Source organism: Epinephelus moara, chromosome 1 (genome assembly GCF_006386435.1).
Source record: "Epinephelus moara isolate mb chromosome 1, YSFRI_EMoa_1.0, whole genome shotgun sequence".
Taxonomy (NCBI): domain Eukaryota; kingdom Metazoa; phylum Chordata; class Actinopteri; order Perciformes; family Serranidae; genus Epinephelus; species Epinephelus moara.
Window position 1 is genome coordinate 2,391,660 of NC_065506.1, and position 11,406 is coordinate 2,403,065.

Genomic DNA, 11,406 nt, shown 5'->3' on the forward strand with positions numbered 1-11,406 from the left:
CTGTGTCCAGAGCTACGCTGCGTGGATCCTGCAAGTGGAGGAAACTTGGAGAGGCTGAGATCCTGAGCTGGAAGAGGAGAAGGGGGAGATGATTTCCTCAGTTTACCACCATGTTTTGTGCAGTGGTGAACCACTGTCTACTGTGCCGACTGCCCCGGGGTGGAGCACAGCAGAGTCTTGGGTCTGGCTCCAGTCCGAGCCCACTGGTCGTCAGTCAGGAGCTGGGCCGTATTGAGCCACGGTATTGTGACCTCCAGTTCTCACCCAGCGGCATCACCCTCAGCTGCCTGGTGCTGTGACACTGCGCTAGCATGGTGTTAATTAGCTATTATCACCAAACTGGTGAAGGAGAGAGATTTTTCCCTCCAGTTCGGTGACTTTCTGGTTCAGCCGAAGGCAGCTCTCGCAGGGAGCAGATGGAGAGGTGGGTGGTGCCATGGTGAAAGCTACCATTCAGTCTCTGTGTTGATAAAAACAAACTTAAAACAACAAGAACAATTAAAATCCCATTTAAAACAGTGGGTTAAAATGAATAAAAGATGTGGCAGATGTGGTGGCTGCCATCTTGCGCATGCGCTCAATTATGACTCATGGGAAACTTAAATTCAAGATATCTGCAATTCTGTTTTGTCAGATTTTTACTTAAAATTTCAAGATATTTCAATTATATTTTTTAACTTTTAATATTAGACATCGGCTTTATTATTACCAATTGTAAATACATGAAACTGGGGTAAGAAATTAACGAGTTCTATTTAAATCCAAATTTGTGCTGTGGGACAAATAAGGGATTATTTTATCTTATTTAAGATATCTAGCTACAAAGGAGCTATGGATATCCTGAAAGTGTTGTGCCTGGCACCTCTGGTGCTGTGTAGCGCAGCCTTTTTTCTCCCTCTCTGCACCTTCTCTCTCCCTCTCGCTCTTCCTCTCTCTCTCTCTCTCCCAGGCAGCGTGCAGGCGGCGGCGGCACAGGTGTGGTGAATCTGCAATCAGGCTGCCGCACACCGGCGGCAGCGCTCCAATCAACTCACTCTGCTGCAGCGTTTTTGAGGAGACAGAAGCCCTCTACTCGTCGCTTGTTTTTGAGCTTCAGCCCAATTCCTACGCCTCTGATAGAGCCAGAGTAGCTTACATTATTAGTCTTTTGACTGGACGGGCGAGGGATTGGGGTGCAGCTGTGTGGAGTAAACAGCCTGAACTGAGTGCATCCTATGCTGCTTTCACTGCAGAAATGAGGCGAGTGTTCGACCATCCTGTACGCGGAAGAGACGCCAGCAACCGTCTGACTAACCTCCGCCAGGGGGCTCGGAGTGTGGCTGACTATGCCATTGAATTCCGCACACTGGCAGCTGAAAGCGGATGGAATGATCCAGCACTGCGGGGGGCGTTCTACCGTGGACTCCAAGAGACACTCAAGGACGAACTCGCCACCCGAAATGACTCCTCCTCCCTCGACCATCTGATCAGCACCGCCATCAAACTTGACAACCGCCTCAAAGAACGCCATCGAGAACGAGGGTCTCGGTCTTACACTCCCAGCTTCCGAACCACACCTCCTCCAGAAAGTCCGCCCGCCGATACCTCGTCTGACACCGGACCCAAGCCCATGCAGCTGGGAAGAGCCAGACTGACGCCGCAGGAACGTGAACATCGTCGTGCTTCTAATCTCTGCCTGTATTGTGGAAAGAGTGGACACTTCATCGCGGCCTGTCCTGCTCGTCCAGTAAAAGACCTGGCTCGCCGTTAACTGGGGGGCTAACGGTGAGTCGGGCCTCCACCAGGACCCCCCAACGTTTCCAGATGACCGTTTCCTTGTGTTGGAAAGATCAAACAGTACCTGTCCTCGCCTTAGTGGACTCTGGGGCAGAAGAGAACTTCATTGACAGTGAGTTAGCCAAGCAGCTTGGTGTCCCTTCTGATCCTCTACCAGTACCCCTAGAGGCCAGAGGCCTCAATGGACTAAATCTCACTCAGGTCACCCACAGAACAGTTCCAGTATCCCTAGTCATCGCTGGTAACCACCGAGAAGAAATCAGTCTTCACCTCATCGATCACCCCTGTTCTCCTCTGGTGTTGGGTTATCCCTGGTTGAGACTCCATAACCCTCACCTGGATTGGATCAAGGAAGAGGTTTGTTCCTGGAGTCCGTTTTGTCATGCTAACTGTCTTCGTTCAGCTCTGACTCCCTCCGCTCCTGTTAAGACTGCACCTGTTAAACCCATAGACTTGTCCCTAGTTCCTCCTGAGTACCACGACCTAGCCGTTGCCTTCAGTAAAGAAGACGCCCTGTCTCTGCCTCCGCATCGCCCCTATGACTGCGCCATAGAGTTGCTCCCTGGCGCCACCTTGCCCAAGAGTAGGCTGTATAACCTGTCCAAGCCTGAGCACCAATCCATGGAGGAGTATATCCGTGACTCCTTGGCTGCTGGCATCATTCGCCCTTCTTCGTCTCCTGTAGGAGCTGGCTTCTTCTTCGTTGGAAAGAAAGATGGCTCCCTCCGTCCCTGTATCGACTTCCGAGGTTTGAATGAGATCACTGTTAAGAATACTTACCCACTTCCTCTGATTAATGCAGCTTTCAATCCTCTCCACGACGCCTCCGTCTTCACGAAGTTAGACCTGAGAAACGCATACCACCTCATCCGCATCAGAGAAGGTGACGAGTGGAAGACGGCCTTCAACACCCCCTTGGGACACTTCGAATACCTGGTGATGCCGTTCGGCCTCTCCAACGCCCCAGCTGTCTTCCAGAACCTGATAAACGACGTCCTCCGAGATATGATCAACCGCTTTGTGTTTGTTTACCTCGATGACATCTTAGTCTACTCCAAAGATCTCCAAGAACATCGCCAGCATGTACGGCAAGTACTAGAAAGGCTCTATAAGAACAGACTCTTTGTGAAGGCCGAGAAATGTGAATTCCACGCTGCCACGGTTTCCTTCGTCGGCTACATCATCTCCCCAGGGGAGATCAAGATGAACCCCGCCAAAGTGGCAGCAGTCAAAGAATGGCCTCAGCCAGAGACCAGAAAGCAACTACAGCGTTTCCTAGGATTCGCTAACTTTTACAGACGTTTCATTAGAAATTACAGTAAGATTGTTGCACCTCTAACTGCTCTTACCTCCACAGCCAGAAGTTTCAGCTGGTCCCCGGAAGCCACCCAGGCCTTCCAGGACCTCAAGGAGCGCTTCACCGCTGCTCCCATCCTCGCACAGCCTGACCCGACCCTACAGTTCATCGTGGAGGTAGATGCTTCTGACACAGGAGTTGGAGCAGTCCTGTCTCAACGTTCCCTAAAAGATGGAAAACTTCACCCGTGTGCCTTCTTCTCTCGCTGCCTAGCACCTGCGGAACGCAACTACGATGTAGGTAACCGGGAGCTGTTGGCCGTCAAGATGGCGCTTGAGGAATGGAGACACTGGCTAGAGGGCGCCGAACATCCATTTATCGTCTGGACTGACCACAAGAACCTCGAGTACATCCGCTCCGCTAAAAGATTGAACCCTCGCCAGGCCAGGTGGATGCTGTTTTTTGAAAGGCTCCAGTTCACCCTCACCTATCGACCCGTCACCAGAAATATCAAGCCCGACGCCCTCTCCCGTCAGTTTTCCCCGGATGAACTCCTGCCCAAAAGCTGCGTGGTGGCCTCCCTTACCTGGGAGGTCGAAGCCCAGGTTCATCAAGCTCAAGCCCAGCATCCTGCCCCAGAAGATGTTCCTCCTAACCGACTCTTCGTTCCTGATCCCGTCCGATCCCAAGTTCTTCAGTGGGGTCACTCCTCCCACATCGCCTGCCATCCTGGGTCCAACCGCACACTGGAGGTCATCAAAAGAAGATTTTGGTGGCCTACTCTAGAGAAGGACACCAAGGACTTCGTGGCTGCTTGTCCTGTCTGTGCCCGGAACAAGACCCCCCATCAACCCAGCTCCGGCCTGCTTCAACCACTCCCTGTTCCTAGTCGACCCTGGTCACACATAGCTGTGGACTTCATCACAGGTCTGCCCCCCTCTCACGGTCACACCGTCATTTTGACCATTGTTGACCGTTTCTCTAAGTCAGCCCATTTTGTGCCTTTGCCCAAGCTTCCTTCTGCCAGAGAGACTGCTGACGCCCTGATCCAACACGTCTTCAGGATCCATGGTATCCCCTCCGATGTGGTGTCTGATCGTGGACCCCAATTCATTTCAGAAGTCTGGAGAGCCTTCTGCGGTGCGCTGGGGGCTACGGTCAGCCTCACCTTGGGGTTCCATCCTCAGTCTAATGGGCAAACGGAAAGAACCAACCAGACGCTTGAGACTTTCCTCCGATGCATGTCCTCAGAAAACCCTGGCTCCTGGAGTACTCAGATTCCCTGGATTGAGTACGCCCATAACTCCATGATACTCAGATTCCCTGGATTGAGTACGCCCATAACTCCATGACCAACTCCTCTTCGGGACTCTCTCCATTCCAGTGCTCCTTGGGTTATCAACCTCCCATGTTCCCGGACCAAGAAACCGAGCTCTACATTCCTTCAGTGCAAGCTTTTATCGCCAGATGCCGTAGAACCTGGAAAAAAGCACGAACGTCCTTGCTCCAAGCCGTCCAGAAGATGAAAGTGCAGGCCAACCAACACCGACTCCCTGCACCCACATACACTCCAGGCCAAAGAGTGTGGCTCAAGGCCAAGGATCTGCCACTGAAAGTGGAATCCCGTAAGTTGGCACCTCGCTTCGTGGGGCCTTTTGAAATCGACAAGATCGTCAACCCCAGCGCTGTTCACCTGAAACTCCCGCCTTCCATGAAGGTTCACCCGACGTTCCACGTCTCTCAGCTCAAGCCTGTGATGGACAGCGCTCTGGCCCCCCCTAGCCGTCCCCCTCCTCCACCCAGGGTCGTCGATGACGCTCCTGCCTTCACGGTCCGTCGGCTTCTGGATGTCCGGAGGAGAGGTCGGGGTCTCCAGTACCTCGTGGACTGGGAGGGATATGGTCCTGAGGAGAGGAGTTGGGTTCCACGACGCCAGATCCTGGATTACTCCCTGATCCAGGACTTCTATCGGGCCCATCCTGAGAAGCGCATTTGTGCCCCTGGAGGGGCACGTGGAGGGGGGGGTACTGTTGTGCCCGGCACCTCTGGTGCTGTGTAGTGCAGCCTTTTTTCTCCCTCTCTGCACCTTCTCTCTCCCTCTCGCTCTTCCTCTCTCTCTCTCTCCCAGGCAGCGTGCAGGCGGCGGTGGCACAGGTGTGGTGAATCTGCAATCAGGCTGCCGCACACCGGCGGCAGCGCTTCAGTCAACTCACTCTGCTGCAGCGTTTATGAGGAGACAGAAGCCCTCTACTCGTCGCCAGTCTGTAAACCGACAAACGTCAGTGCTTTGGCTCTGTAAGTGTTTTTGATTCCGAGTATTTTCCTTGAAGTAATCCTAGTTTGTTCCGTGTGTAGATTCCTCGCTTCAGTGCTCATTCCTGTCCTGCCTTACCTGCAAACGTCTCCTCCGGATCATCTCCTCGCCTCTCGCCATACTCCACGCCTGCCTGGTTTTCCACCTCCAGCCACAGCTGCCGCCGCCTGCTCCACCACGCTGCCAGCTCCTGTCTCCTGTCTCCCCTCTGCCCTCAGTTAAGTCCCTCATTCCGTTCAGTCTTAGCTTCCATAGTTCCTAGGTTATCTTGTTCATTTGTTTCCCTAGCATTACTTCTAGTTCCCATAGTTCCTAGTCAGGTTTTTAGTCAAGTAAAGTATAGTGTAGCCAGTTTCGTGTAGAAGTATCTTGGAGTTCTATTACCAGATCAGCGTTCCCCTTGACCCCTAGGTGGTACCCTTGTTTCCTTCTTGTTTCACCCCAGCTATCCTGGGTACAATTTGTTAATTTTTCTTGTAAATAAATATTACTTATTTATACTCGTACTGTGTGTGTGTCGCTTGCACCTGGGTCTTGCGTGGTTCCCGTAACAGAAAGGATGTTTTAAGTGGCAGAATTAAATTTGTTGCACCAGCACCACAGAAAGCACCAGAAAATGATCAGAGGAAGAACAATTTTAAGCATACAAACAATGAGTTTGGAAGGTGAAGTTTGCCAACAAAGTTAGCATGCCTGGCTTACTAGCTTACAGTAGCCTAAATGGAATCTCCTTTTATTTAGAGTAGCCCACACACACACACACACACACACACACACACACACACACACACACACACACACACACACACAGAACCAAACACTGACATTTGAAGTGTGGTACATTTACAATAAAAAGTGCTTAGCAAATATCCTGGACAAATAGAGTTGCTTGCGTTACACTCATAGACAGTAAAAATTATTTTCCAACCTCAAACAGATGCCCTTTGTTGTAAAGTATTATCACCTTAAATTCTAACACTTCTGTATTACATTTGGACTGCTTGCAGATTAGCGGCTAGATAGCTAACATAGATAACAAGCTAAGCTAACAAGCCAGACAAACAACGAACATGCTAATTAGCACTAACATTTAAAAACAATGATAATAGAATGTCACTTACCGATAAACTGGAGCACTGGTGTCTTGGACGGTCAGTTGGTACAATGATCTGCATAACCAGCCCTCCCAGCAAACAAGCCTGAACTGGTCCTGCACAGGCCCACTTAGGGCTGGCCTGAGGGCCCCAAGTGGGCTGCCCGCACAGGGCCCCTCAGAATTTGCTCATTGGCAAAACATTGGCCCCTCAGTACTGGCCCTGCACTGTTGGCCCTCAATAAGCCCAAATGCAGTGTGGGCTGTCCCCACTGGGCCCAGACAAGGCCAGCACTGATGACTAGCTCATACTCCTCATATAACCCCCAAAATTTACATTTAGCTTTAGCTCATGTATACATAATATATTTTGCTACACAGTGGATATGCTATTTCACACTGACAATTGTAACTGAAGTTCCTCTGGGAAAAATAGATTTTCTACATCAAGTAAGAACTAGCTTAATCATCAATGAATTTAAATGGGACATAATGTGCTTTTGTTTTTTCCCCCCTTATTTTTAGTATGTGTAGTGTGTGTGGCTTTTTTGTGCATGTACAAGGTCTGTAAAGTTACAAAGCATGTAAACCTATTCTAGTAGACACCTAAAGTAAAAGAATGAACCTGAAAATGAGCATTATATATCACTTTTAACAATAAATCAATATACTAACAATTACCTTATTATGTATGTTCTACCCCTTTCTATACCCATGAGCCAGTTTGGCTTGACTCAGTTTGACTCAGCATGACCAAGCACGACAGGGATTTGCATTTCCATTACAATAGCCCTACTTGCTTGAAGGTGTGTCTAACTAAAGACGAGTAACTTAGCTTGAGTGGAGCAGCTGTAAAACAGCAAACAAAATGAAAGTCTCGTGTTATTGTGTCATTAGCTTTTATTATGAAGCAGCAAACCAGCAACCTATACAGTTAAAAAACAAACATGACAGGATAATACAACAAATACGTAAATGCCGAAACAGTGACACAGGAGAGAAACTATGCTGGGGCGATAAAATGATAGTGAAAGCATCCCTAATAGGGTTGGGCTTAAACTTTTAAAATATTGCCCAACTCAATCCCTAATGTGTGTGTGTGTGTGTGTGTGTGTGTGTGTGTGTGTGTGTGTGTGTGTGTGTGTGTGTGTNTGATGGGGGGGATGGACTTCCCCTGAGGTTTCTGTGGATTGTAGAAGACGTTGGTAGTCTCTATATACATACAGTCTGTGGGCAAACCCCGGAGATCTTGCCTCCGGAAGAAGAGCGGAAGAGCCCTGGTTTCCGGTGCTAGGCTGTTTGTAGTCCACGTGATATTGATCAATCACGTTTGAGCCGGCTGCAGTTGTTGCCAGGTTAAACGCTCTGTGCGGTTAACTAACAAGGCGGAACATAATTGGCGTCACTGCAAACTCTGCATCCATCGCAATGGTTCAGCATATTTACTTATATATAAACGGAAGTCGGAAACGGAAATTCGCCTCCTCAAATCGGAATACCAAAAAGTCGGTGGTCTGCCCCCAGAGGCTGTATCGCCGTCTGCCGGAAGTCAGATGCCGAATACAGCCGATGGGTTCCGAGAATGAGACGTTGGTAGCGCTCACACCTTAATCTCCTCCTTTACTGGAATCCAGAAGACTTGGCTGGAGGCCACATTTTCTTACAGCCTCTAAAACAAAAAACATATATATTAAACAATGTGTGTGGTGAGCAATTTCTTAATATGCTAGCCCTTTCATTGATTGTATTGTAACACTATACATATATGTTCAACTTTTAGACACTGCTGCCTATTTGTAAGCTAATATCTTGGCAAAAAAATTTGAATGGGGCCAGCCAGCCTGTTTAAGGTTGATGTCATTCAGTACCACATTGGTTTCAGTAGTTTTAATTGGTGACGTCATTAACAACAAACCTCCTTCACAAGGCTCAAATGCTGCTGTAAACAAAATTGAAAGTGAAAGAAAAATATTATTATTATTATTTTGCTTTTTTGGGCAATTTTATAAAACATCCTGTTCATGAAGAACGTGAAGAGATTAGAACAGCGAAAGACTAAAAAAGTGGCAGGTGAGGCCCGGTGTGAATGTAAGAGAGAGGTGTAGGTGTGCATGCGGAGAGAAAAAACAGGTAAGCAGATTAAAGGAAAGTACTGAAGAAGTAGTAGTGGCTAAACAGTAAAGTAAGGTGAAGAATTAAGTAGAAACAAGTGGGAAACACTGCATAATCTATGATCAAAGGAATAGTTGAGCATTTGTAACCCTGGGCCCAAATAATTTGTTTTCCTGTCATCTCTTTGACTGTCTCTATTAGGATAAAGGCAAAAGTCAAATAAATAAATAAATAAAACAAATAAAAAAAAATAGATAGATACAGGATTCATACTTCCAGGCCAGTAGGTGTCGCACTCACACTCGCCCGCTCTCGCTCCACTCTCGCTCCACTCTCGCTCCACAATTCTACAGGTTGCCATGTAACCAAATCAAAAAATTTACATATTTTGGGCCCGTAAAAATTTCTAAAACAATTATTTCTCAACTGTTATTATTTATTTCAGGAAAATATAGATTTTAATTCTACACCTTTCTAGACGTTCTGTGGATGTATTTTATTTTTTTTAAATATTCGTTTTGATGAAACAGCTATACATATGACCTTTAATTAAAGAAAAATAAATAAAATAAGAAAAAAATGTGCTAACAAATTGTGAGAAAATCACAATCTGAAGTCTATGCATTATAACTACAATGGTGCATTGCTACACTGAATTATAGAAGACCTGACATTTCATGTTGTCTAAACAACAACGATGTCAACTCTGTGCTCAGGGACAGGCTGTAGGGCCTGCTGATACCTTGTCAAATCTTAAGTCTTGCTCTTCTCCCTGATGTGGAGGTGAACAGATTACAGAGTAGAGAACCGTGCTGCTCTGCAGACAAACTGAAGGGACAGCCTGTCTTCAGTGTGTCTCACTGCCACTCTGAAAACACACAAACATAGTTATTGTAAACACAAATTTCAAACTTGACCCCTCCTCCTCCCCTCCTTAACTGCAATGTCAACATTACTCATGGCGATATTTATTGGGGCTGGATATTGCCACTGATTTCCTGAATTGATTTGATTCAATCCGATATCGATTCGATTGGAGAATTTTCATTACGATACTAATTTTTGCTAGTATGCAAAAAAGATTCTCAGAGAACTAATAGTGTAACATTTACAAGGAATTATTTTTTAAAAGAATGAATTCACAACAGAAATAAAACTGAATATTTTCTAACTAAATGTTGTTTCTAGAGCAGCAGTAGTAATATTAAAACAGCAAAGTCACAATATAAACTTAATATCTCACTGGAAACAAAATTAAAATGTCAGTAAAATAAATTATATTCCTGACATCACAATACTGAGTAAAGTTTAGAAAGAATTAAGAACAGAGACTGTTGTAACTGTGTGAATTGAGAGAAATATATGTTACTCCTTAGGTCCACTAGGTGGCGCAATGATTTCAGTTGTTACCTGTTGGGAGTTAACACAGAGAGAAAACAAGAAACAGTCAATGCTGTGTACTGTGAGAAATGAGGGGATCGAGCCGCACACTGTGCCTGCTGGGAACAAAATAAACTATCTCATGTTCATTAAGAAGCCTCCCGTGAGTTACTACATAAATGGCGAAGAGGATAAAGTTACAGTGGATGCCTCGTGGGAATGCAGACGAATGAGTAAGACTCTCTCCTAAGCTGCTAAGTTAGCATAACAAACCGGACTTTTCTGTGGAGCAAAAGCATGGCGGCGGCTATGGTAGGAAACACTGCCCCTTTTAATAGCCAAACCCAGACGTGGGAGGAATATTGTGAAGTGCTCCACCACTTTTTTGAAGCTAATGAGATCGATGATGCCAGTCGACAGAAAGCTATATTGCTCAGTTCAGTGGGCAGTCAGACTTACAGCCTCATGAGGAACCTAGTCAGCCCCGCCAGGCCAGGAGACAAGACATTTGATGAACTTGTCAAATTATTAAAGGACCATTTCAACCCCAAACCCAGCGATATTGTGCAGCGCTTCAAGTTTAATTCCAGAAACAGGAAGCCTGGAGAAACAGTTATGGAGTAACGTTGGAAGTACTTTAAAATGTGAATGTTATGCTTCCTGCTTCCTGTCTGTTGTTATTGTTACTTCGTGTGTTTGGTCTTTGTTTTTGACATTTTTTCCGGATTTTTTGGCCACTGATTATGAACACAGACTTTAGACTGGCCTCTAGAACTCTGGTGCGACCCTGCCTGGTAAGGATTTGAACAGTGGACAACGGACTGATTAAGAAAAAAAAAAAGGTGACAGAGCTAGTTGCCAACTAGCAACCTAGCTGCTAGGTGAACGGCTAACAGCTGATCGGCTAACAGCTGTCATAGCTGTAAATATTCTGCGTATCCAGGTAACCTGTTATGGGGTCGAAGAAGTTGTTAACAAGCGAGGAAATCGACGACATAAAGAAGTCGCTTGAATTACTCGCTGAGGATGTTTCTGCTGTCAGACTTCAGCATAAAAGTATTACTGACCTGGTGGAGGAGGTGAAAGCCCTGCGGATACAGAATGCAGAAAAGGATAAACGGCTCGCCTACCTGGAGAATAGAGTCTCGGGAACTGGAACAGTACACCAGACTGAATGATGTGATTGTCACCGGTCTCCAAATAAAACCCTGGTCATACGCTCGGGCGCTGACCGCTGACACCGAGGGTGAGCCAGGTAAGCTGGATGTTAGCTCCACGGAGCAACAGGTGGCTGCTTTCCTGCAGTCCAAGGGGATAGACCTGAACTGCGATAACATCGAAGCATGCCATCTACTGCCCAGGAGAAATCCAACAAACAAACCGGCCGTCATCATCAGGTTCGTAAACAGGAAACACAAGAACGCACTACTCAAA